Here is a 27621-nt window from a genome sequence, read left to right as displayed (position 1 = left end):
AACAAAAAGAACCACAGGGGAGTATCTTCTGATTCTGTGTTCTTTAAGTCCCTTGGCTTCTCCTGGAAGTTGTCCGTCTAGCTGGTGTTCTGGGGGAGGGGCCTGTTGTGCTGATTTTCAGGTGTTAGCAGTTGGGGGAGCTGCTGTGCCCCTGCCTGGTGCAGGGCTCGGTGGGGGTTGTTTACCCCGTGAGGCCGCAGGAGGAACAGCCCCAGTGGCGGGGCAGCTCTGGAAACCTGGATTCAGCTCCGGCAGGAACTCCGTCTGCAGGGCCTGGAGGCTCCGGGGCGGGGCCGCTGATGTGCTCAGCTGGGGCAGGAGCGTCCTCGCTGTCCTGGGCCCTCCCGGCCTCTGCCTGTCCCGGGGGAGGCGGGATCCTGGGCTGTGTCCCGGCGCCCTGTGCTCCGGAGCCTGCGCTGGTGGATTCGCGCTCCCGGGCCGCAGCCCCCTCCGCGGAGCCTCCGCCCGAGCCCCTCCAGCTGCTCCGGGTCCCGCCGGGTCCCGCCGTGCGCGCTGCAGCCCTTAGGGAGCTCGGCGCACTCTCCGGGGCGCAGGTGTCTGTTACTGTCCCCGGGAGCCCGAGGGCATCCCCGCCCTCCTGGGGTCCTGCTCCACCTCCCCGCGAGCCCCTTTCCGCCCGGGAAGGTCGGTGCAGCTCCTGCTTCTCCGGGACGGGGCTCTCCTGTCCTGGGGACACTCGCCCCGGCCTCAGCCCGGCTCCTCGCGGGGCCCCTCCCCCTTGGAGGCCTTTGTTTCTTTATTTCTTTTTCCCCGTCTTCCTACCTTGATAGAAGCGCGAACTCTTCTCACTGTTGCATTCCAGCTGGTCTCTCTTTAAATCTCAGGCCGAATTCATAGATTTTCAGGATAATTTGAAGGTTTTCTAGGTAGTTTGGTGGAGACAGGTGATTTGGAGACCCTGCTCTTCCGCCGTCTTGCTCCTCCCCCCCACTATTTGTCCCATGATAAGGTTTTAACGAACAACAGCTCATATGTTTGAAAACTTGAAATGTACCCTTAAATCATGCACAGATTAAAGAGATAATCATCAATGAAACTGCAAAATATTTTGACCTGAACTACAATGAAAATAATGAACATTAAAATGTATAGGTGCAGTTTAGATTGTAATTAACAATTTAGAGCTTTAAACAAAATCTTCAAAATTAAAAACAAAGAAAAAGATTGACTGAGAAAGAAACAATTCACTCAAGGAACCAGAAAAAGAATAGCAGAAAAAGGTTTTTTAAAGTAGAAGAAAATACAACAAACACAAACAGATACATATGGTAATGTTTGCTGCAGGATTGTCTATAAAAGCTTTAAAAAAGTAACTTTTAATTACCAGATACTAGATTCAGAATTGACAGCTGAAAACAATTTCCCTTTAGTTTTATAAGTTGTGGTATGTCCATTCACTGGAATACTATGCAGCCATTTTACATGTATCTGTGACTGTCTGTTTACCTGAGAAAATGCCCAAAACACATAATTAAGTAGACAAGGTTAGAAAGCAGTAAATACTGTATTTACTACATTTCATCAGGTTACAAAGAGGAACTGATTCTGGCTAGAATAGGAGAGACAGAAGGAGAAAGAGAAAGAAAGGGAGGGAAGGAGAGGGCATGGCTTCACTGGAAAGATCCTGGAAATTTTCATAAGATTCAAGAATAAAACATCTAAGAATGAGGAAAGGAATGAAACCAGCATAGTTTTAGGGATCTCAGTAGAAAAAAAATTCCAAAGAACATTTTTTTGAGTTGGTCTAGATTAGTCTAGACTGGATCTGATATCTACACCAAAGCCAAGCAGCTATGGCTTATCAAATAATGTAAATCTTGATTATTAGGATGTTCCCAGAGTAATAAAAATGATTCTAAATGTACCCAAGAGGTATCTATCACCAGTAGGATCCTGTTTTTGTAATATACTATGTGTGGGTATGTGTATGTGTGCATTATGTGGTGATGAACTGATGAAGGTTGGTCACTCACTTCTATACTTTTCTCTGTGCCTCAATGAATATGTATTAATTTTACATTTTTTAAAATGCAATTTTCCATAGGGGAAAGAAAAACTCACTTTAGAATATGCTATCATATTTTATAAGATTCTAGACAGACCTGACAGCTGAAGGTGCAAAGCTGTCATCAAATATTCCTACAAAAGCAAACTGACCATCAGCTCCATCTTCCTCTCTGCCATCTGCCCACCTCTGCTTCCCTGTCACTCACCCAAATCTGTTCCCTGACTTGATAACAAAAAAGAAAAGGTTATTATCCTGTAGGATATAGGGCAAAAGCAAGGACAATAGTCTCAAATCATCCCAACAGAAGGAAACAGTTTTCAGCCATCAATTCTGAGAACATCATCTGGTAATTTAATGCTCTGCAAAATTTAGAGTCTTTGATGGAGTCTGCATCTCTCTTTCTGCTACTGATTCACAGAGGATAGGCTTTTGTCGCTCTTTTCTCTCTTTTTCCTTTATATATACACAGTGCAGGAAGAAAAAAAAATCAGGTATTCTTTTAAAATCTTTTCAGTACCTCTTGTGTCTCTGGTAATTCCTGTTCTGGGCATTTTCATGTGCATCCCATGAATAAATATTCATTTGACAAACACTGACTAACATCTCTCTAAGATGGAACAGCTCAGGCTTTGGCATCAGCATGCCCTGGGTTTGAATTTTGGATGCTGTTTTGTTTTTTGTTTTTTTTTTTTAACTATTTGCATGTCTGAAAGAAATCAGAGGAGTATCCTAAGCCTTTGTTTCCTAACCTGTGGAAGGATTTTGTGAAGAATAACTAAGACAGAGGAGCATGCTAGCTTCTAACTCACACGTACAGCCTGTGGTTAGCATGTCTCTAGCACCCTCTAAACTATCAGTTAAGGGAAAGAATTACAGCTTCTTCATCTTGCCCAGACCTGGTGCAGTGCACACAGAAACAAGGACTACCATTTGTTGCGTTATACCAGACACTACACTAAACATATACCTTATGAAATGCTTTTATTTGTGCCCATAAGTATACCCCAACCATTTTTTGCAATCTCCTATACCTTAGTGTGCCTAGACTGAAACCAGGTGAGTTAGGGGGACTCCCATAATTATTTGCAGAATTAATGCATGCAGCCAGCCAGCCACACATCCTTATATTTAATCAACATCTCATATCAGAAGTGCTCTTCCCAACAGAGACAGAGGCAGTGAGAAGTCACATGTTAACGTTGAACCATTGATGAAATGGAGGCACAAAGATATGAAGTGGATCATCTACCCTCAAGTCAATGGTAAAATGTCATTCTATGTTCCCATATCCATTTCCAACCCAGTCTCCAAGTAAGAAAAGAACAGGAAGTCCCTGGGTGTGAGACGAGGAGTAAATAGCGCCCACACCTAAGGATGAGAATAAGAACAAAGGAGGCCATTCACCAACCTTCACAGAGCATAGAACTGCAGGTGAGAAATGAGGCCTTCCAAAATGGGGGTGGAGATCACTATTTGGGAACCCCATATTTAACCTAAAAAGCCAAAGAGTGAACTGCTCTGTTGGGGAGAAATCCCAAGAAGTTAATGGTGAGCATGTGTCTAGGGCCTCTCAAAGGTGTCAGTCTTCAAAGGCGCCTTCTGCTCCCAGAGGGTGACTACCATGGGCATCAATGAACACTTACACTTTCCTCAAGGATACAACAAATAGAACTGTTTTGTTTGTCAGATGAGCTTGTTTCTATAATTCCAGAATGTGCTCAAGCTGCCCAAGGGCGTTGTGTCAGAATGCAGGTCATGTTTTATTCCAGGGCGGAGGCTGCTCTTCTTTTAACCAATTATAAAAACAAAACAAAAAATAAAGATTGCAGAAAGTGACCATAATCTTGTTGGCTCCATTTATGGAAGAAAAACTCACTTGAAAGTAAGAAAAGTAAGAAAACCAGAGGACTATGTAGAAGTAAGGGCTGCTAATGAAATTCAGGGTCAAGAGTGCTAGCAGATACACTTCCTGCTCTGAACAATTAGCATCCCATCAGGACAGTATCTCTGTCACAGATTACACCTCGACCCCAATGGCTCCTTCACAGATGTACACCAATATCACAAGGCAGCAGTAGGTCTGTGTTACCTGGCCTCACAACTGGAATAGCCCAAAGTGTCATCTTCCCAAATAAGGGCAAAATATATATAATGGGCCAGCTCAGGGATCCTTCCGTCTTTCTAGCAAAGAGCTTTGTGGCTCCATTTGGTGCCACGTATGATGCACTAGGCATCAGGGGTTGTGTTCCAGGGCTGGGACTAGATTGCAATAAGTCCTAAAAAGTTGTACTTAAGGTAAATAATATTCAAATGCAATATTTTCTTAAAAAATTAAAATGAATGCAGAAGCTGCTATAGAAAACAGTTGGAAGCATCCTCAAAAAATTGAATATAGAATTACCACATGATCCAGCAATTCCACTTCTGGGTGGAATATACTCAAAAAGAATTGAAATAGAGACTTAAATGGTTATTTGAATTCCCATATCCATCAGAGCCTTATTCACATTAGCCAAGAAATAGAAACAACCCAAATATTCATCAATGAGTGAATGAATAAGCAAGATGTGTTATATACCTACAATGGAATATTATTCAGCCTTTAAAAAGAAGGAAATTCTGACACATACTACAACATGAATGGACGTAGGGGCACATAGGAGGCTCAGTCAGTTAAGTGTCGACTCTTGGTTTTCACTCAAGTCATGATCTCAGGGTTGTGAGAATAAGCCCTGTGTTGGGCTCCATGCTAAGTGTGGAACCTGCTTAAGATTCTCTCCCTCCCTCTGCCCTCCCCCTATCCCCACTCACACATTCTCTCTTTCTTTCTTTGAAAAACAAAACAACAAGACATGGATGGACCTTGAGCACATTCTGCTAAGTGAAACAGGCCAGTTGCAAAAAGACAAATACTCTAAGATTCCACTTAGAGAGAAGCTGAGAGCAAATTTATAGAAATGCACAGTAGAATGGCAGTTGCCAGGGGTTGGGGGAGGGGTGGATGGAGAGTTAATATTTCACGGGGATAAAGTTTCAGTTGGGGAAAAGGAAGGGACTCCTGAAAATGGATGGTAGTGATGGTCACCTAACAGCATGAATGCACTTAATGCCACTCAACTGTGTACTTGAAAATGGTTAAAATGATAAATTTTGCATTATACATACTTTACCACGATAAAAATGGGGAAAAAATGGCAAAAGATTCATGCTGAACAAAATGGCAACATTTTAAGTAAAGATAGGATCAATACTACTGATTTTTTTCCATTTGCCTGAGGCTCCATTATGGCTCCATACGGCGCTGTTACTAATCCAGTCTTCCTTTAAAATTGTGATTTTGGCAGATACTGCCTTGAAACATTGCTTATCTTGATTTCTGAGATCTAGGGTTCCCCATTAAATTTTGTGACCCAGGAAAGCACCTTCCTCTCCTCACCTGCCTCTCCCTGGGCCCCGTATCTTCCCACTGCTTTCTCTTGACATCCTAACACCTCCGCATTTCCATTTAGACTCTAACATCGCTCTGTTGTGTCTGGAAAAAGAGCAGGGACCCAGAAGCTGGTGACTTTAGATCATCAAAGTCATGTTTTCGTCTCTGGACCTTCCTGATGCTCCCTGGGCTCATCACTGACTATAATTTGGACTTGTTCACACGCCAGTACCCTCTCGCCCTAATCCCATCAGCACCTGGAAACTTTCAGCCTGTGACCCCGTGTTACCTTTAGCAGAAGGCCCTGCAGAGCTCCTGTGCCAGCTGTTTTTTTCCTCTTCTGGAGGAATTGATTCCTCGTGATCCTCTGAGCTGTAATCTCATCAGGCTGGAATAACTTGACACTCCCATTCGTCTGAGACAGAAGTCGTTTGTCTTCCAAACCTCAGAGCTGGGGTTGTTGCGAATTCCACCCATTGGCCTCCTCTTAGGGGACTGTGACCACTCCATCAGCTGCTTTGCCTTGCCTCTGAGAGATCCAGGGCTAGCAAGGACGAGAACATTTCTGAGCAGTGAATGAGAACTGCAAAGACCATTCTGGGTGAGAGCACCTCACCTCCCAAGAGGGAGCCTGGCTCACACAGCCTGGCCTGGTAGCCCGGACAGAGCTCAGGCAAGGGTCTGCAAACTCCACAGGAGGCATAACTGTCCAGCAACAATACTGGATCCTGGGTGAATGCTTCTTCATGGTAGCATATGTCATTGTGATTAGAAGCCTCACAACACTCCATGGAGCACCGAGTGCAGGGTGAGAGAAACGAGAGCCAAGGCCAACCCTGCCCCATAGCAGCTGTGTGACCTAGGCCCTTTGGGCCTCAGTGGCATGACTCCATGGTGGTGGTAAAAATGGGCCAGGCTATTTCAGGGGGAAGCAAACACAATAAAATGAGTTGATCATTGTGGAAATGTTTGAAAACTCTATAGTGCCAAACAAATATGTTATTTTGATAGTTATCTAACCAAAAGCTATGACAAGCCACTTTTCAAGATGAAACTCAAAACAAAGGATTGACCCTTTGTGATACACAAGGCAACCCGGGCCCGGGTCTTGAGAGGACTCGAACTGTGGCAGTGGAGACCTCAGGGAGCATGAGCAAGGCTCCAGTTCCTTGTTTTTTGCTTCATGGGACTGCCGACGAACTCTTGGCTGAGTAAGGGGAGATCTGAGCCATGGGGCAGAAGCATCATGACCCAGAAAGCCCTGGAGGAGACTGGGGTGCTGTCCTGAGGACAGCCAACAGAACATGCAATTGGAAAGAGACCGAACCATCATCTCTTCCACACTCACCCCAAAGCCTGCAGTAGACAAGGGAGTCCAAGAGCATCTGCTTAGAGAAGCAGAGATACAATGAGTAGTGGTCCCATGGAGCCAAAGCTGACCAGAAAGTTCTCATGTTCCTAGGTACATCCCAGGTGACATGTGAGAGCATATACAGCTACAGAGCATGTGTCCAAGTGTTGTGGATATTTTTCTTTTTTGGTTACCCAGCCCCTAATAGCCTCCCTTTGTTTATAACATGTCCCCCTTTGTGCTTCTCTGTAGAAAGCAGGGCCTTCTTCCCACTAGCGATCCTGAAAAAAGCCAGTCTTTCTCCAAGACTCCCTTGCAGCTCAGCAAAGGTGAAAGGCCTAGATCTGTGTGTGCTGGCCTTTGAGTCAGGACTTAGTACATCATGCACAAGAGGCAGAGCGTCCTTCTGGCAGTGTGGCAGCAGCCATGACAGCAGCTTGGATTTGCCAGGGGCAGGCACGTCCAGGGTCCTGGGCTAGCAGCAGAGGTGACATAAGTGGATGTGCCCATTCAGGGATGGCAAGAGCAGGATCTTAGGTGATTGCTTCTTCACGGAAGCTTCACCAAAGCTGTGGTTCGGGATACAGGGCTTCACTGGGCTGTAGTTTGGAATGTGATGGGGGCTGTGGTCCTAGTTGATGCCTCCTCTCTTATTCATGCTTGCTTTCCAAATCTAGGTTCTTGGGCCAACCTAATCCCTGGTCAATAAATGTCTTTGCTATTATGTAAGCAGAAGTAGTATCTCTTGTTTACCTTGATGAATTCTACATGATGCACCAAAAGTGTCACAGGCCGACACCCACTAATCCCTAACACATATTCAGGAACACCCCCTGGCAATGCACAGCTTCTTAAGGGCCCTGAAACAGTGACCTGGGGTACTGATGCCAGGAATGTGCCCTACTGCTCCAGTCACATAGGGCAAGATGAAAATCTCCCTCAGATGAGGAACAAAACCACAAATATTTAGTTCATGTCAAAAGTTTAAAGAAATTTCATATTTTTGATCTTACGTTTCAGTGGGTTTTATCTTAATAAAAGAATTCTTCTATGTAGTGCCTTTGGCCAGAACCTGGATTAACAGAACTTTTCAAAGTTAGAATGTATTTCTGGCACATGGTACCTTAGGGTGAATAAATGAGGACTTGGCTTGCTAATTCAGGAGAGTTGTCGGTTCCCGAGTTTGGTAAATGCCAGCATCTTCTGGCCATTGCTCAGAAAGAAGATTCAGCTACAAGCCAGCCACCCCCTCAGCCCTAGGCCTAATCCTCAACTTAGTCATCAGTGACACACTGAACTCCAGGTACGTACAGACTCCCCAGCTGCTAGCTTTACTCCTGCAGGAAGGAGGCAAATGGTGTCTTCACCATCTCTTATCCCCTCTGTACAGAATGTGGACCCAGGGAATGCCATGATCTCTTTTGAGTTAACAGCATAAATCAAATAATCACAGAATTCTGAAGCTGGAAATGGTGTGTGCAAGTAAATACTAAATAACCAAATCTCCAAAAAAAAAAAAACAAAAAAACCCAACATGTATAAGGTTACTGTAGATTTTGCTGTTATGACGCACATTTACAATACACAATTTATAGATCGTAAAAAAATATACAACAGCCCTCACTGCAGATTCCACAGTTAATTTTTGCCAAATCCTTGTATCTGTACTCAAGCTATGGTCCCAATCCCACCATGATTTGACAAATGGAGTCGCACATTGATCTGCTAACTCTCCTCCCAATAAATGTATTGTTATTAAATAGGATGAGATCCCCCGATAAACTCACTTTTGTACAAATTATGTTCATTGAACTAATTCCTCTCTCCCCTTTAGCTCCAGTCATGACAGACTTTTAAGTCATAGCTGCATCATTAATGTTTTCTCCTTTACTTTAAGTCTAGAATAAATCAAGCACAGACTTACAGCATTCGCCCACTACCTTGGTGTAAATACTCCCTTTGCAACCAAAGTGTTATCACAGACACTGAGTGGAAAAGAGATGGCCAAGGGCACCTGGGTGGTGGCTCAGTCGGTTAAGCATCTGCCTTTGGCTCAGGTCATGATCCCAGGGTCCTGGGATTGAGCCCCATATTGGTGGGTGGGGTGTCTCTGCTCAGTGGGGAGCCTGCTTCTCCTCCCCCTCTGCCTGCCACTCTCCCTGCTTGTGCTCTCTCTCCCTGTCAAATAAATAAATAAAATCTAAAAAAAATTTTAAAAAGATATGACCAGTAGCTCACCATTACATAGTATTTCTACACTATAGGTATGATTGATATAAAAAACACAAAGGCATAAATAAAATGTGATGTTTTGAGTATTTATTACCTTTATTTGTAATAAAGATATTTTTTAATTTATATAATTCTTTTTTTTAAATGTATTCTTTTTTAAAGATTTTATTTATTTATTCATAGAGACACAGAGAGAGAGAGAGAGGCAGAGACACAGGCAGAGGGAGAAGCAGGCTCCATGCAGAGAGCCTGATGTGGGACTTGATCCCAGGACCCCGGATCCCAGGACCCCGGGATCACGCCCTGAGCTGCAAGCGGCGCTAAACCGCTGTGCCACCGGAGCTGCCCAAAGTTATATAATCTTAATAATGGGTATATTTAACAACCAGCTCACTAAATTTCTAAAGACCTAATCAGCTTTCAGATGCTGGTACAAACCAATTCCAAAGCACTCCTAGGTGGAGGAGACCTGGAGAGATCTATTTCCACATCTATTTCCCCGCATCTACAAAATATGCGGAGTTGAGACTCAGGGAAGGGGGTTATTGGGATCAGGAAATCCAACTGCCCACAAAGATGTCCTTTGCATTCTTAAGAAATTCTGGACGTTACAAGGGTGGAGTCTGAAACCTGGTATGACTGCCCTGGCATGAAGCCTCCAGCTCCTCAGTGCCTTTGTGGATCTGACCTATTTTCAGACAAAAAAAAAAAAAAAAGAAAGAAGAAAAGAAAGAAAGAAAGAAAGAAAGAAAGAAAGAAAGGAAGGAAGGAAGGAAGGAAGGAAGGAAGGAAGGAAGGAAGGAAGGAAGAAAGAAAGAAAGAAAGAAAGAAAGAAAGAAAGAAAGAAAGAAAGAAAGAAAGAAAGAAAGAAAGAAAAGAAAAAAAAAAAAAAAGAAAGAAAAAGGCTGATTTCTTCTCCAGTTGCCAGCTTTGGCTACTAGCTGCACAGACCTCGCTCTATCCCTGAAGACACACCCTTGGTTTTGACAGCATTTCCCGTAAGCCTGCAGGTCCAGAAGAATGACACAGCTGGAGATGATTTTGAAGACAATTAAAGCTAACGAGCTGACCCAGCAGAAGCAGCAGAGGAGGCAGGAAATGGCTGTGGCTAGAGGGGAGCTTTGCCTGGATAGCCGGGAAGAGACCAGTTAGGAAGTAAAATGGGACAGGATCCGCTTTACTGACAAAAAACAAGGATTTGCTTAACCAAGCCTTGACCGGCGCTGAATTGGGGAGCGTGCTTCTGGCGGTGCTGTGGGCACCCAGGCACTCTTCTGGCCTGTTGACAGAAGTATAAAACTGGAGCCTCTACAGAAGGGACTCTCAGGGTTTTAAGTGCACAATCTCTGACCCGGATGCTCAGGGATCTGCTTTGCAACACTGTTAGAATGAGTAATGACACTGGGTTAGAAACCAATTCAAAGTCTATTAACAGGTGGCCTGCTAAATGTATAAACGGTGACAAATCCAGGTATAGGAATATTATACAGCCACTAAAAAGAATACGGCAGCTTTTTATTACCTGATGAGCAATCTGAAATATGCTGTTAACTAACAAAAAAAGGAGGAGCACTGGATGTTTTTTTTTAAATTTTATTTATTCATGACAGAGAGAGAGAGAGAGGCAGAGACACAGGCAGAAGGAGAAGCAGGCTCCATGCAGGGAGCCCGACGTGGGACTCGATCCCAGGACGCCAGGATCACACCCTGGGCTGAAGCTGGCGCTAAACCGCTGGGCCACCGGGGCTGCCCCACTGGATGTTTTAAATAATGTATTTAAACACTTAAATGAGCATAAAATGTCTTTGGAAGGATACATAAAGAAACTGGGCAGTTTACCTCTGAGGGAGAGATCCAATAGAGGGGTGCCCGGGTGGCCCTGCATCAGGCTCCCTGCTCAGTGGGGGGATCTGCTTTTCCCTCACCCTCTGCTGCTCCTCCTGCTTGTGCTCTCTCTCTCACCCTCACTCTCTCAAATAAATAAATAAAAATCTTAAAAGAGAGAGAGAGAGAACTGATAGAGGCCAAGAGTGGAAGACTTACTCCTTACTTACTCCTTACATTTTAATTTCATATCAGGGATTATCTCATTTTTGAGAATTATGTTTTAATTTTACCTCTGAAATAATTAACATTAGCATTAGTTTCAAGGGTACAATATGGTGACTTGACAATTCTATACATCACTTTGTGCTCATGATAAATGTACTCTTAATCCCCATCCCCTACTTCACCCATCCCCCACCGTCTCATTTTTCTAATCTAATACATAATAAAGTGTGTGGTTATTTTTTTTTTTATGATAGGCACACAGTGAGAGAGAGAGAGAGAGAGGCAGAGACACAGGTAGAGGGAGAAGCAGGCTCCATGCACTAGGAGCCCGACGTGGGATTCGATCCCAGGTCTCCAGGATTGCGCCCTGGGCCAAAGGCAGGCGCCAAACCACTGCGCCACCCAGGGAACCCGTGTGTGGTTATTTTTAAAACACCAACAGCAACTACACTTCAGTGGGTCTTAACCACTGTCTTGAGCTCCCTTGAGGTTTCCTTTGGCACATTCTAAAGGGGCCCCTCCATTGAGTTTTGCCTGGACCCTCCTGGTCCTAGCCCTGAAAGTCCCATGTCCTGGGAAACCTGCGGCCGTAGGGAAACTAGGATGGTTGGTCACACTGTTCCCCTCATGCAGCCACGTGGTCCCTCAGGTAAGCTGACCACAGTGTCTATCCCAACAGGCTCCTTCTCCCTATCTCCTGCCAGTGTTTCCTGATGGCCAAGTCCAGCCAGAAGCCAGGGAGCGGGGAGGGGCAGGGAGCCGTTGGCTGCAGTTAGTCCCAGCAGGTCAGCTTCCTGGGCACTGTGCAACTGGGAGGCTGGAGAGGGGGGCCTGGAGGGGCCTGGCCTTGCCAAGAGTTCCTACCTTGGTGACCTGAGAACAAGGACAAGTAGGGACTAAAACATGGGTTCTAGTTTCAATTTTTTTCTTTTCTTTTTTTTTTTTTTTTTTTTTTTTTAAGATTTTGAGAGAGAGAGCGCAAAAAGGAGAGAGAGCATGAGCAGAGGGAGAGGGAGAAGCAGACTCCTCACTGAGCAGGGAGCCCGATATGGGGCCCAGGATCCTGGGATCATGACCTGAGGTGAAGGCAGATGCTTAGTTGACTGAGCCACCCAGGTACCCCTAAGCTTCAAATCTTTCATGGCCTTCGGTCCATCCTTTCCCCTTTCGCATCCGTAAAATGAGAGGGAAAGCAGGCCCCCTTCCAAGGCCTTCGCCATATACCCCTCAACCGCTCAGCCCCACTGGCAGAGGTTCAGGGCCCAGCAGGCAGTGATGTGAGCGCTCACTCCTGCTCCCTGCTCTCCCCAGAATAATCAAGACCCCTGGGCTCTCCCCTCAGACAGCCTTCGCAGACACGAACCCGAAGAGTCTACCCAGAAAAGTTGCCCATGGTCCTCCAGGAGCCAATGCAAAGTTGCCTTCTCTCAAAGCTCAGTTCCTCAGCTCCAAATGTCAATCCCTGGGCCTCACCGCCAGGGGTCCTGATGCAGCAAGTCTAGGGTAGGAGTGCGAGGTAGGCTCTCCCTTGTTCCACACTGGGAAACCCGTGGTCCTAAAGAACAGGGCTGCACCACAGAGTAAGAATTGTGAAATTCATTTCCCTTTCAACGAAAACAAGCCATTATTCTGTAATGGTTATTTTTTAAAAACAACAACAAGAGCTTGGGGACAAGCAATCCACTCAATGCTTTGCAGCATGGACGTGCACGCTAAATGGCAAAATTGCATTTCAAGACATGATCAAACATCAGCCTAATCAGCCAGGTGTTAGATGCTCAATCACAAGCCTCAAAACACATAATCAAGTATCAGTAAGCAGGTGTTTTAAGTGAAGATTGAGATAAACAGTTGCCTTTGTGGCTATTTAGGAGGTTTTGCAACATTAAAATGGAGTACCTCACGCTCGAGCCAGCAGACATCAGAAGCTTCGCGGCTGAGTAAATCCAGGCAATAATTAGCAGTGGAGATTTTAACTGGATTGCAATCAACAGCTTTGAGCTTTATTGGGGAAATCTGGGTCCTTCCTTTGTTTCCGCTACCTGTAAGGCGTCGCCCTCATCATGAGGACACGTGTCACTTTGTTGCGTCTGAAGGTTCCGATCCCGTTAGAGACAACTGTGTGCAGATCACAGGCGCACCTTCAGTGCCACGATGCCAACGACCCATCTCCCCCGTTTCTCCAATGTGACCAGTTCAGGACAGGGAGGTCTGAAGAAACAGCAAAGTTCCTCATTAGAGATTAATCTTTGTTTTCACAATCCAAATGGCTTTGCAGTGGCCCAATCACCAGTCCAACGTCACCTCTCGAAAGTCCCTGGGGACAAATGATGGTCAAGTGACCATCCTCACTTGAAGCGCCCTTTTTGAGAACCGGTAGCAGTAAGACCAGCTTGTCACGTAAGCACAGTAGCTTGTCCCTGTGATATCTTTGAGGACATGCAGAGCAGGAGCCCCGGCTGAAAAGGGCAGCTCATCAATTTCCATTAATTCCCCTTGATCATGAGTAGCCATTGAGCTTTGGGAGAATTTCTCAAGCTTCGTTTTCTGTTTCTTTTCTCTCTTCCCCAGCCTTGAATTGCCACCAAAATATTAATTTCCGCTCTTCTAATTTTATCTCCTACAGTGAAAGGAGCCATGGCTCCACATTTGCTCATACGTGATACCAACCTAACAGAGTCCCAATCGTCCTTACCACTCAGCGGAGATGAAGGTGTCTGAGACATCAGAAAGCTTCATTGTCGATCCGGGACATCAACACACTCCCCTGAAACAAAATCAGGAGACTTTCATCAAGGGTTTTGAGCCTGTGGGTTCTGAGTCTGAATAAGCCCAAAGAACTTCATTCTTCCCTCCCACCAGTTCCCAGAACCCCGTCAGTAATTGCAGACCACATCAGGACTGGTCTTTCATATCATCTTCCTCTTTCACGCGGTAGGATTCAGCGGGGTGCTGGTGAGTGTGTAGTGGGGCTTCTGTGACTCGGGACATTCAAACCTGAACTTTGAGTCTATTTGCAGAGATGAAAGGTTTCCTCCCTGAACCAGGGAGTCTGGCTATCTTTGGGCTTTTCTGGTGCTCCTTTGTCCTGGGAATTTGTACTCTCTTTGGTATATGTTCTCTCTCATCTTTCCTTTCCTGACAGTGCCAGCGGGGGTGTCAACCTCCACTTACCCAGACGCAGGAGGGCCTCACCCACCCTGTCAGCAGCCTGAGCCATGGCAGGAGGTGCTGCAGCTTTGAGCTGGACTGGAAATTCCCTCAGAAGTCCTGAAGGAATCATACAAATGATTCAGATCAATTCTACCACGATTTTTTCCCCTTCTCTAAACCTTTCAATAAACCTCTGGCCTCCTCTTTCATGGAGAAACTAGAAATCATTGAATGGAAGCTCTGTTAATTCCTTGCTGGTCTCCCCTAATTGGAGAACCCTCTCTCCTGTTCCTCCTATCTGTTCCCCCCAGACCAATTCCCCACCAAGACTTTGGACCCCGATTCCATCAGCCTTCCTCCTTTTCTTTCTTTTTTTTTTTAAGATTTTATCTATTTATTCATGAGAGACACAGAGAGAGGGAGGCAGAGACACAGGCAGAGGGAGAAGCAGGCTCCATGCAGGGAGCCCAATGTGGGACTCGATCTTGGGACTCCAGGATCGCACCCTGGGCCAAAGGCAGATGCTAAACCGCTGAGCCACCCGGGTGCCCCAGCCTTTCTCCTTTTCTACAGCTTCTCCCTCTGTTTTAGTGCTGGCTCTTCACCATTTATATATAGCAAAGTGTTAAGTTAGAATTTGTGAGGAAAGCACCAAGATATTATGAAGACTACATTCCAAAGGCTGCCTCAGACCGCATGGAAATCTCAAAGCAGGATTAACCAAAAACTGGTATTTTGACTTTTAAATTCCCTCACTCACATGGAGGATAAGAAGAGTCAGAGGGGTGGGGATTGCAAGGATTTGAGAGTAGAGCCAGTAGAAAGCTGTGGGTCTCATCCCCCAGGGAGAGAAGGATGAAGGCCATGCCTGCCTTTGCTTCTAGCCTACTGAGAAAGGTTTAATAGAACCACTTGGGAAAATTAATGTGCGTGCCCCCCGGAGTGGGGCGGCTGCAGGGACTGGGAACTACCTCATGTCGGAGAAAGTCAGACCGGCCCGTGGCAGCAGGCAAAAGTCCAGATCTAAGGGGTAAGCCCACTCCTGGAGACCAAACCTAAGAACCCAGCTTAGGAAAAGGCTACCTGGAAAAGAAGGCCCTAGACTTCTACCCAAGAGATATTTTTGAGCAGCACCGAGGTGGGCGGGTGGGGTTCAAGGGTGAATCACGTGGACAAGGCCAGCAAAAGGGTTGCCACTGGAAGGCCCTACCAGGTGAGCTTTCAAGGAACCCATGGAAATGCCCAGTGAGTGTCTACTACTCACACCTGCTGACCCACCGGGGGCAAAGCCATCTCACGTCTGGCCCTCCTGGCTCCAGCCCTGACTCCCTCATTAGCAGTCAGGGCACGAAGTGAAAGGTCAGGTGGGGGAGAGAAAAGGAGGACCATGCCAGCCACCCGGCCATCACAGCAAGGGCGCAGCTGCGGGGAGGAGGAAGACGTTAAGCCAGGCTCAGAGTGTTGGTTACTAGCTTGGAGCAGACGTTCTAAATTAACTAACATGAATCAGAACATTCTTTTACATAAGAGGAACCAGAGAAATGACTAGTGCCTGAAACAGATTTAAAGGGACAGTGGAAGGACTGCCTGCAAGGCTCAGTCGGTAAAGGGGCCAACTCCTGATCTCAGCTCAGGTCTCCATCTCAGGGTCATGAATTCAAGCCCCCTGTTGGGCCGCACACCGAGCATGGAGCCTACGTTAAAAAAAAGAGAGAGAACAGTGGAAGACAAAAATAAGACTGCTTTCAGGAAAACTCAGCCTGTGTGCTGATGTTTGACAGAGACAGACAGACAGACACCTTAGAAGGCGAAGCACAAACCTCCCCCTGACTCTACATCAATCAACCTCTAGCTTTGCTTCATCTTTTCCCTCAACCTCGCTGGAAGTCAGTCAAGGAATGTAGTACTCCCCCTGCCTCTGCTGCATCCCGTCCACAGCCATCCTGCTTCTGCCTTTTTATTACTGCTCAAAAATATCTCTTGGGTAGAGTCACCTTTTTGTTTTCTTATTTTCACAAAATAAAATTTTTCTTATCATAGAAGCAAATATGCTTATTACAGAAAAATTTTAAACCCCTAAAATGAGCATTAAAAAATAAAATCTAAGGGTGCCTGGGTGGCTCCGTCAGGTGAGAGGCTGACTTCGACTCAGGTCATGATCTCAGAGTTGTGGGATTGAGTCTCGGTGGCTCCATGCAGAGCCTGCTTCTCCCTCTCCCACTGCCCCTCTCCCTGCTTGCACTCACTCACTCCCTCTGTCTCCCTCTCAAATAAATAAAATCTTAAAAAATAAAAAAAGAATTTTAAATAAATAAAACCCATAAACCCATACACACCAGGTCAATTGCTGTTAGTGGTTTGATGCAGATCCTAGACTACTCTGCATATAGACGTGTGGATACAGAGATATACACATGTAAGCGAGTTGATTCGAGTGTTTCATTATTACAGCAATGCTGATTTAAATGAGCTTGCATAAAGAAACAAAAGCAAAAATGAACTATTGGGACTTCATCAAGATAAGAAGCTTTTGCACAGCGAAGGATACAGTCAACAAAACTCAAAGACAACCTACAGAATGGGAGAAGATATTTGCAAATGACGTATCAGATAAAGGGCTAGTTTCCAAGATCTATAAAGAACTTCTTAAACTCAACACCAAAGAAACAAACAATCCAATCATGAAATGGGCAAAAGACATGAAGAGAAATCTCACAGAGGAAGACATAGACATGGCCAACATGCATATGAGAAAATGCTCTGCATCACTTGCCATCAGGGAAATACAAATCAAAACCACAATGAGATACCACCTCACACCAGTGAGAATGGGGCAAATTAACAAGGCAAGAAACAACAAATGTTGGAGAGGATGCGGAGAAAAGGGAACCCTCTCACACTGTTGGTGGGAATGTGAACTGGTGCAGCCACTCTGGAAAACTGTGTGGAGGTTCCTCAAAGAGTTAAAAATAGACCTGCCCTTCGACCCAGCAATTGCACTGTTGGGGATTTACCCCAAAGATTCAGATGCAATGAAACGCCGAGACACCTGCACCCCAATGTTTCTAGCAGCAATGTCCACAATAGCCAAACTGTGGAAGGAGCCTCGGTGTCCATCGAAAGATGAATGGATAAAGAAGATGTGGTCTCTGTATACAATGGAATATTCCTCAGCCATTAGGAACGACAAATACCCACCATTTGCTTCAACATGGATGGAACTGGAGGGTATTATGCTGAGTGAAGTAAGTCAATCGGAGAAGGATAAACAGTGTATGTTCTCATTCATTTGGGGAATATAAATAATAGTGAAAGGGAATAGAAGGGAAGGGAGAAGAAATGGGTAGGAAATATCAGAAAGGGAGACAGAACATGAAGACTCCTAACTCTGGGAAATGAACCAGGGGTGGTGGAAGGGGAGGAGGGCGGGGGGTGGGGGTGAGTGGGTGACGGGCACTGAGGGGGACACTTGACGGGATGAGCACTGGGTGTTATTCTATATGTTTGTAAATTGAACACCAAAAAAAATTAATTTATTAAAAAAAATAAATGAGCTTGCATGTGTATATAGACATATGTACTTAAAAATATATATGTACATGTACGAACTTGATGTGTATTATTCTAAGTCTTTAGCAGGTTCTAATAGAAGTCTCACAAATGAACAAGCAAAAACAGGATTATGGGAGATGCAAATAGCTTAATTACACAGGTACAATCTTTACCCACACTGTCTTTTTACATAGTGAGCTTGTAAGATAGTATAGTCCACAGCTGCATTTTCTTCGCTCAATCTTTTGCTGTTTTATCTTTGCGTATCTTACATAAATCAAAACTGTTTTGGGATCCCTGGGTGGCGCAGCGGTTTGGCGCCTGCCTTTGGCCCAGGGCACGATCCTGGGGACCCGGGATCGAATCCCACGTCAGGCTCCCAGTGCATGGAGCCTGCTTCTCCCTCTGCCTGTGTCTCTGTCTCTCTCTCTCTCTCTGTGTGACTATCTTAAATTAAAAAAAAAAAAAAACTGTTTTATTCTTTCTGCAACTTCTGTGTCTTCCAAAGATTTATGAAGACATTGGCTTTCATTATGAAAGAAAGGACTCTGCGACTTGTTGGCACATCCATCTACATGTCAGAAAGCAGTGGGAGGTAACAGAAGTATATTTAACACCTTATCAAATAGTAAGACATCATTTATTTTCTAATTATACATTGTGATGTTAAGATAGGAAAAGACAATGGTGGAAATTCTGGGCAGATGACTTTTTCTTGAGCTGCACTTTTATTTTTTTAAGTACACTCCATCCCACAAGGTGGGGCTCAAACTCATGACCTCAACCAGGATCAAGAGTTGCTTGTTTTACTGACTGAGGCAGCCAGGTGCTGCATGGGCAGATGATTCTGACATGAGGAAATATCTTTTACCCTTATAATCATGTTAAGTCCACTTCTGCCAATATGCCAATATATAATTTTTTTACCACCAACTATGGATGTATTTATATGTACATACTACTTTGTTGTTTATACACATACCACTATGTTAAAAATAAACAATATATATTTTTAAATTGCACCTAAAAACTCTCACCCTCTGGAAAAGACAACACTGAAGAATCTCAACTCTGAGATCATGACTTGAGCTGAAATCAAGAGTCGGACACTCAACTGACAGAGCTACCCAGCTGCCCCATTTTATTTAGTTATTATTACAAAATGAGAGATCACACAGACTGTTCTACAACTTGCTTCTTTTACTTAACAATGCCATGAACGATTTTTCAAGTCAAGACATACAGGCTGACCTCATGCCTTTTAACAGTTGCATATTGTTTTATCCCATGTCATGGCCCATGATTTATTTAAGTGTGTCCTTGCTGAGAAACATTTATTTCAAAGAATTTATTATCACCAATAGTGCAGCTCTGCACATCTTGTGCATTTATCTCCAAATAGTTGTCTAATCATTCGTGTAGGCCAAGTCATCAAAGGTAAATTCACTTGGTCAAAAAATAAGCACATTCAAATTTCAGTGGTACCAAATAATACTCTAAAAAGATTGCACCAGTTTACTCTCCCTTGTCCTCTTCAAAAATGGTATGATCGATCTCTCTCTGCCAATCTGATAGGTATAAATGAACACTTTATTTCCATTAGCATTTTTTTTTCCTAGTCAGGGAGGCTGTACTTCTCATCTGTTGATTAGCTGTATCATTTCTTCCAGAAATTGCTGATTCCTGTCATTGTCCATCTTTCTGCTAGGTTATTTGTCTTTGCTAGCAATTTATAAAAATCCCTTCAGCTAATAGAGATATTAACTCTATTGTGCTGATTGCAAACAATTATTCCCAGTTCTTATCTTTGCCTTTGTCCATGGGTATCCCCCTTACAAGAAGTGTAACTTTTCCTACAGTCAAGTATATACATGTTTTCTTCATGGTTTCTGGTTTTAACATCATGTTACACAATATCTCACTACTCTACTACTCTAAGAATAGTCACCCACGTTTTTCTTCTATTATTTCTAGAATTTCACTTCTATTCTTAAATTGTTATAGAGTATATGCTTTGGTAGAAACAGTGAAATTAGAATCCAATAGTATTAAACTCTGTGTATTTTGACATCATTTTTTTTTCACTTATTGTATTGTGATCATATTTCCATGTTCACAGATTTATTCTGTGTAATATCGTATACTGGTTCTATACTTGATTTAATCTTATTTGATTGGATAATTCGGGTATTTGCAATTATTTAAAACAGCTGTGTGATAAACATAATGGAGGCTAAGCCCTTATCCATCACCTAACAGTTTCCTTATTTTTTTAAAAAAGATTTTATTTATTTATTCATGAGAAACACAGAGAGAGAGAGAGAGAGAGAGAGAGGCAGAGACACAGGAAGAGGGAGAAGCAGGCTCCATGCAGGGAGCCTGATGCAGGACTCGATGCCGGGACTCCAGGATCACACCCTGGGCGGAAGGCAGCCGCTCAACCCCTGAGCCACCCAGGCTCCCTAACAGTCTCCTTAGTTTGCATGTCAAACTCCTTAGATCTTCTCTAAACAAACCTTGCCCTGCCTTTGTATCACAGTGAACTGTACTTCCACCCATCCTATTGCTCAAACCAAAATCTTAGGAGTGACTTTTGTTTCCTCACTTTCTCCAACCTTCAAACCCAATCCATCTGAAAAATCCCACCAGCTCTATCTAGTTGCCCACCTGTCCCTCATTCTCCTCCTCACCTGTATGACTGCGACAGCCCCTCTGTTCTCCTGCCCACTGCAATCTATTCTCTGTACATCAGCCACACTATCATTTTAGAATATATATCAGATCAAGTCACTTCCCTGCTCACATCCCTTTAATGGTTTCCCATTGCATCAGAAGGTAAAATATAAGCCCTTTACCAAGCCCTGGAAGGCCTCTGTCATCTACCCCTGCCAGGCTGCCTCTCTGACTGAGGTACCACTCACCCACCTCCAAACACTTTCTGCTCTTTCATTTTTTTTTTTTAAAGAAAGAACCCAGTGTGGAGCCCAGCATGGGGCCTGAACTCATGACCCTGAGATTAAGACCTAAGATCAAGAGTCAGATGCTTAATCGATTGAGCCACTCAGACACCCTGATAGGTACTTTAAAGTTCAACATGAATTCTCTCCAACATTTGACACTCCCATGACCTGCTCCATAAGTCATCACTTCCCTCGGCTTCTGTGACCCCATGTTGCCCTAGTTGACCCTTGTCTCTTGGACTCTACTTTCCTCTTTTCTTCAAGAGCTCCTCTTCTTCAGCCATTCCTGAGATATTGTTCCTCAGGGAGTTCCATCTTGGGGCACCTTCTCTTCCAGCAAGGTGATCTCTGCACCCCTGTGCACACCTCATCAGGTACCATCTATTTACTCATGACTTCCAAATTCCTACCTCTACCCCATGTGCACGAGGCCACTGAGACATCCCACAGGCCCCTCAATATTTCCCAACTGAAGTCATCACTTCTACCAAGCCCAGGCTACACTCTCAACAATCCTCGCTGTTGGACATGGCTTAGCCTGCTGGCTCTGAAGTTCTGGTTCTGCAGTGGAATTATTGGGGCTGGGTTGCTACAATGCCCTCCATCAGTCTCTGGACCACCAGCCCTGCTGCCAGGCAACACATGTTTCTCGCTTTGCTGCTTAAAACTCTCAAAGGCTTCCCATGGTCCTAAGCCTATGATATAATTCCCTCCCATAGCTTTTAAGAGCCTTTGTGAACTGGCTGTTCATCACTCCAACCATCTAAACCAAACTGTCTCTTCACCTCTGGAGCTACAGATTGCTTCTTCCTAGGTCAGAAACACTGTTCCCTCCACCTCTCCTGTGCCAGGACTCGGACAATATTTGTAAAATTAATGGGCAATTTCCATTCCAGTTCTCATGTCATTATGTCTTTGGTCTGGATCTCATGAGACTTTGAATCACCTTTAAAAATAGGCCCAAATAATCTTTCCCCCATTGCAAGTCCCCAAATGGTCTTTGCTTCAAATACAGCTCAAGATAACCTCTTTGAAATCATCTGTGGAGTTTTTATATCCTATTTACCTTATTTCCCAGGCCCTAATACTAGTTTTTATATCCCTCCCTCTGCTCTGCACCACAAGAGACATCCTAACGACTTCTGTGAGGGTCTGGGTTAATTAGCAACTAGAATTTGCATCCTCCAGCTAAGAATCTAGCCCAAGATTTACATTTTGCTGCCACTGTACACTTGGTAATGGTGACTAAGTATTTTGGCAGCTCTCGAATTGTATAAAAGAAACTCGGAGATAACACAATTGATTATCAAGAACTAATGAAAAAGCAATTTGTTATAAATAAAATGCTGATTAAGAAGTTACATATTAAAACACGCATGCAAAAGGAGCAACATACTGCTATCTGCTCAAGGATGTCACTGTTCAGCCTCTGCAATCTGCCTCTAGCTCGACTGTCACTGTCCTGTCAGTTCCTTGGTGTCAGCCTGACATACGATGTGAATGTACTCTCAACTGGGCCTCTCTAAAGGCAGACTGACTCACAGCCGTCAGGCTACCCAGTTTCCCAATCAGGCCAGCCTGAGACACATCCCCCAAAGGATCATATTCCTCTTACCCTAAATATTATTATCAGGGTAGACAAAGTCACCCTGGGATCCGACACATACCACTGGATCTTGCCTGTGTTTTATGCTGTTTTCCCCAGTTGTGCAGGTCTAGGAGAAGAGCAGTAACAAGTGACAGCACCCAGACCACATCCTCGCCAGGCCATCTCCAGCTAACACGGGGTGAGCAGGGAATTCACCTTGTAGATTAGTGACAGCAGTGCTCACAGAGAATGCACTGGGGAGTAGCTTGCCCCCCTCAACAGGGAGCTGCAGGAGCCTACACGATGTGACTGCGAACTGCAGTTTTGAAAACACACAGCCAAGCACCCCAACATCGTCTCACTCATCTGTGCCCAGTAACATGGGACTCTATTGGTGTTAGGAGCCCAACATGCCCAATGTCTCAAAGCTCTGCCACAGAGAGGCACGGAGAGACAGCCGTGACCATGGAAGCCAGAGAGAAGCAGGTTCCCAAAGCTTTGGGAGAAATCTCCTAATGATGGCCAATGACAAAACGTATTCATGTTGCAATGCAGTAAAAGAAGCAAACTGGCCCTACTGTTCAACCCTGCACTCAGCGCAATGAGGAAATTAGAAACGGGAAATCCCTACTCTAGAGGCAGCTGTGGCCTAGTTCAGGAAGAAAGATCTTTTGCATGTAAAGTAATACCTTGTGTTGGGGCTCTTGGCCCTCCTGTCCCCTGCCCCCAGTCATACTCAATAGGCCAGGGACCCATGGAAATATTTCAATTTCCTTTAAAATCCGAAGAAAAAAGTGAATATAATCCAATCTGGATTACTTTCACCTTTATACCAACACGATCATAAAATATCAATTTTAATATGTTTTAATGCAGAAGGAAGCCCATGCCAGGCCAAACAGTTTCAGAGGCCCATGGAAGTCATCATGCAGCCCCAAGTAGAAGGGAAACCAAACAAGCAGCTACACAAAATGCCCGATCCCTAGTCTGCCCTTGCACTTGCCAGCTGAGCAAGAAGCCTGCAAGTCCTCTCTGCTTTTTTCTCTGGAGCCCCAGAGCTAGCCTTAGGTAGCCATTCTGCTCGCAGGCATCCAGGCCCTGCCCTAAACTTGGAAATGAAATAGAGATTGGAATGATTACGGTGATAATAGTAGCGCCCATTTAATGAGCACTTCTGTATGCATCGGATTCAGTGCTACAGGCTTTGTAAAGTGCTTGATCTCATCTCCTCACCTCTGTAGCCCCGGAAGGCAAGTAACATTACCTACATTTTATAGATCAGAGAGCCACAACTCTAAGAACCTAAGTAACAAGTCCTGGCCACAGGCTCGGCCTGGACAACTCCAGAGGGTACCATCCACATTATAGCCCCCATTAATGACAGCCCCAGGAGTCAGGTGATGGACAGCGCCAGCCAAGCTTTGAATCTTCACTGCCTCTAGAATTACAGACTTTTCCCAAGCCAAAAGCACACCCCGACCAAACAAGAGAGAACAAGAGACCATAGCAGTGGTCCTTTATAAAGCCCAAGCTTTCTCTCAAGTACCCCACAGCTCAGGTCACAGCACCAAAGGGCCCTCATGACCCAGGCCCCAGAGTTTGCTGATCCTGGGGGCAGGGGTGCTCTGTCTACAACTGCCCAGGGGTAGGCAGAGCAGAAAGTCCTCACCCCTTGCCCCACGTGGTGGACCGTCCTCACCCTAGTTTTCCCAACCTCACAGTTGTCACCATCAGACACATCTTTGCCGGTTTCTTTCAGATGTTTCCAAAGCCCTTTGAAAGCAAGGCTGATGAGAGAGATAAAAGTAAGTGCTAATCTTTGTCTATGTATTTCCCATAAACCACCTTAAATTTTTTATGGGCCAAGGGGAGTCTAAACACACTGACAGATGTTGTGCAGCACTTTGCTATTCAAAGCGTGGTGCCCGCACCAGCAGCAGCAGTGGCACCACCTGGGAACTTGCTAGAAATGCAGAACCTCGGGCCTCACAGAGACCTCGCTGAATAGCACATACTTCAATTTCCACAAGCACTAGTGAGGTATGGGAGATGAGCTCACAGCCAAACTTAGCTCCCTGTTCAATCACTGGGAGCTCTAGACGGTTCTGATGATCCTGACCCATGCCAGAGACTCTTCTCTAACTCCCATGGAAGACAGCCTGTGCATTGGGGAGACTTGAAAAATCCCAGGGTGATCCTAACACAGCAAAGCTGGAAAATGCCTTGAGTGAGTGACAGGATGGCAGTGCTACAGAAAGATCTGGCAAGGAGGCACAGCAGGTGAGAAAGGCAGACCTGTGCAGATGGGCGTGAGCACGCATGTCCGTGGGGTAGTGAGCACGTGTGTCCAAAGAAAGTTGAGGGCTTGTCTGGGGGCCCTGGGACAGGGACCCTTAGGGGGAGCCGGTGAAGGTCATGCTCAAGTACTCATACTTGAGTAGCAAGAAATGGGGCCCTAGCAGAAATGAAAACCACTCGGCAACCCTTACTCTACCTGTGGATGTGCCCAACAGGCTGGAGAGGAGGGAGCCCCGAGTCAGAGGCCAGCTGCTCACAGGAGCCCATGTGAGACCTGCAGACACTGGAGAGGCAGGAGGACAAGGAGAAGCAGTGAAGATGGCAGACGTGTTGCACTAGTTTGCCAAGGCTGCCATAGAAGCTCCAGAAACTGGAGGACACAATGAGACAATGAGAGTTCATCGTCTCTCAGCTCTGGAGGCTAGGAGTCTGAGAGCAAGGTGTTTGCAGGGGTGATGTCCTCTGAGCTGTGAGGGAGAATCTGTCCCCTGCCTGCTGATGGTTTGCTGGCAATCCTTGGGGTTCCTTGACTTATGGAAGCATTGCCCTGATCCCTGCTCAATGCTCACTTAGCCTTCTCCCTGCGTATGTGTCTGTGTCCAAATCCCTCCCCTTCATAAGGACACTAGTCATCGCACTAGGGCCACCCTAATGACCTCACTTTAACTTGATTGCTTCTGTAAAAATCCCATCTGCAAATACAGCCACATTGTACTGGGGTTTAGGATGTAATATATGAACTGGGCCGGCTGACGGGAGTTACAAGTTCAATCCATAAGACACACCGAAGGGGAAAAAAATATCTAAGACACCAGTTTTTCTTCCTCACACTGTAAACACCAGAAGTCAGCTGGGTGAGATCTCTACTCATGTCTTCTGAGGTTGATGATGGTAGCAGTTTACTGGGGGCAGGTGCAGGTAATTGTGGGATGAAAGAAGACTTTCCTCAGCAGGGAATGTTGGCCAAAATTCGGTTTTTACATTCAGTTTTTCTTACATCATAGCAATGACAGTTGGTTTAAATGTATCAGTTTGCAGAGTAGGGATTTATAGTCCATAGTGTAATATTTAAAAGCAAAGGTCATCCTTTGTATATAGAAATAACTGTCAGAGATCCCAGCACACCCAGCAGGAGAGGAAACAGAGACAGGATTCTATACCACCAATGGACTGCAGCCAATACCAGCAAATGGATGGCCAGCCATGGGCTCTAACCCATGTTCAAGAAGATAGGGGATTTCCAGGGTCAAGAGCAAAGGCCTCAGAAGTTAAGGCAGCCAAGGTGTGAAGCCATGATGGTGAAATCATTGTCAAGTCATACCCTAACCTGCTGTATTCCTCTGGTGGCTCTGGACCCATGGCAGAGATAGTACCTGTGGTAGGAGAGACTGTGACCCAGATTCGCAGATCCCACGGGACAAATAGTCAAGGAAAAGTTATGCCCTGACATGGTTCTGCTGCTCCTCACCCAACATTAGCTCAATCTTCATTTTTGTTTTCTTCTCATAACAGAGATATGAAGACTTTAGTATACATTGGAACCAGTGAAGGACTTGTTAAAACACAGATTTCCTGAACCCACACCGAGAGCTCCTGACCCTGTAGATCTGCAGTGGGACCAGAGATTTTCCATTTCCAACATGTTTCCAGGAAACGCTGGACTATGGACCATACCTTGAGAACCACTCTGCAGAGTTATGCACTCTCTTGCTCTCTCCTCTTCATGACCAATGATAAATGTTTGAGGAAGAATGAGCCAAGGTTCACTGTACAGCCTGTGACCACAGAATGTAATTGTCCTTGCAACTGTTTATTGAGGATCTAGTTCAAGATCTCTTGGTCTCATTAGCTTCTTGCTCTAACACATTGAATTAAGGGGCCTCAATGTTTAAATTCTTTTAGGATCTAAATCAGTGAAGTCATAAGATACTTACCCAAGGATTCTGACAAGATGAGAATTATTTGATTTTAGAGTAGTCATTTAAAACTAGCTCTCGGGCAGCCCCGGTGGCTCAGCGGTTTAGCGACGCCTTCAGCCCAGGGTGTAATCCTGGAGACCCAGGATTGAGTCCCACATCCGGCTCCCTGCATGGAGCCTGCTTCTCCCTCTGCCTGTGTCTCTGCTTCTCTCTCTCCTCTCTGTATTCTCATGAATAAATAAATAAAATCTTAAAAAAAAAAAAAACTAGCTCTCAAACTCTGGCACAGAGGCCCACTCAGAAGCTTCATAAACTCAATTTAATAAACAAATGAGCAAGACATTGAGGCAACACCAACATAGAGGAAAGAGCATGTGGTATTAGATCAAGTGACCTCCACTGAAATCCCTGCTCTGTTACAAAGCAGCTCTGTAACTTTAGTTTCCTCATCTGAAGAAAACAGAAGATTGTTCAAATTATAACTCAACTAGCATATTATACAGGAGATGGATTTCCCCCTTCTATCCAAAGACCTTTCTCTACTACCATTTACCTCTCATGGTTTTTGAGTATAAAATGGGATAATACGTGGGGAAATGTTTGCTTTGACCCAAAAGTACAACCTCATGGTATTGTAGAAAAAATCTTACACGAACACAAAGAATCATGTTCATGGCAATATTGACTATAAAGAGCCAATGTTGGAAAAATCTAAAGGACCATAAATTATTGCACATCCATACTAATCAATGCAACACAGGGGTTTCAAAGAAGGTACAAATGGGAAAATCTCCAAGGTATATTAAGAGAAAAGAAGGAAATTGCAAAACAATACATACCAAATTATCCAGGTCGTGTTTTTTTAAAACCCACGTAGATATGTGTACACTACATAGAAAGGGACTGGAATAATGCATACCAAGCTCTTCAGAGAAGTTCTTTCTGGGGAGGGGAGGTGAATGGGACAAGGATTAGTTCAGTTGCCCATACAAGCAAGAGTCTGACTTTGGCTCCTGCCAAGGAGGAAAGCATGGGCCTTAGCTGAGCCCACAGAGGT

The 27621-nt window shown here is 45.0% G+C and overlaps 1 long non-coding RNA gene across 3 annotated transcripts in view; it reads right to left on the bottom strand.

Moving 5' to 3' along the window:
• Positions 1 to 10139: 10139 nt before the first annotated feature.
• The window catches only part of LOC112670446 (uncharacterized), a 65696-nt gene continuing 48214 nt past the window's right edge, over positions 10140 to 27621 (bottom strand). The window contains exons 2-5 of one of the 3 annotated variants that reach the window (XR_004805893.2): positions 27404 to 27506; positions 14269 to 14364; positions 13790 to 13861; positions 10140 to 13305 (exon numbers count right to left, since the gene is read on the bottom strand). This is a non-coding gene — a long non-coding RNA (uncharacterized LOC112670446). Of the gene's footprint in view, positions 13306 to 13789; positions 13862 to 14268; positions 14365 to 15525; positions 15797 to 27403; positions 27507 to 27621 lie in introns of those variants that run through there. The other 2 variants (XR_004805894.2, XR_007402634.1) reach the window with 2 other exon arrangements.

This window comes from Canis lupus, chromosome 16 (genome assembly GCF_003254725.2).
Source record: "Canis lupus dingo isolate Sandy chromosome 16, ASM325472v2, whole genome shotgun sequence".
NCBI classification, from domain to species: domain Eukaryota; kingdom Metazoa; phylum Chordata; class Mammalia; order Carnivora; family Canidae; genus Canis; species Canis lupus.
The sequence above is the reverse complement of the archived record's forward strand: the minus strand, read 5'-3'. Positions and strand labels throughout refer to the sequence as shown.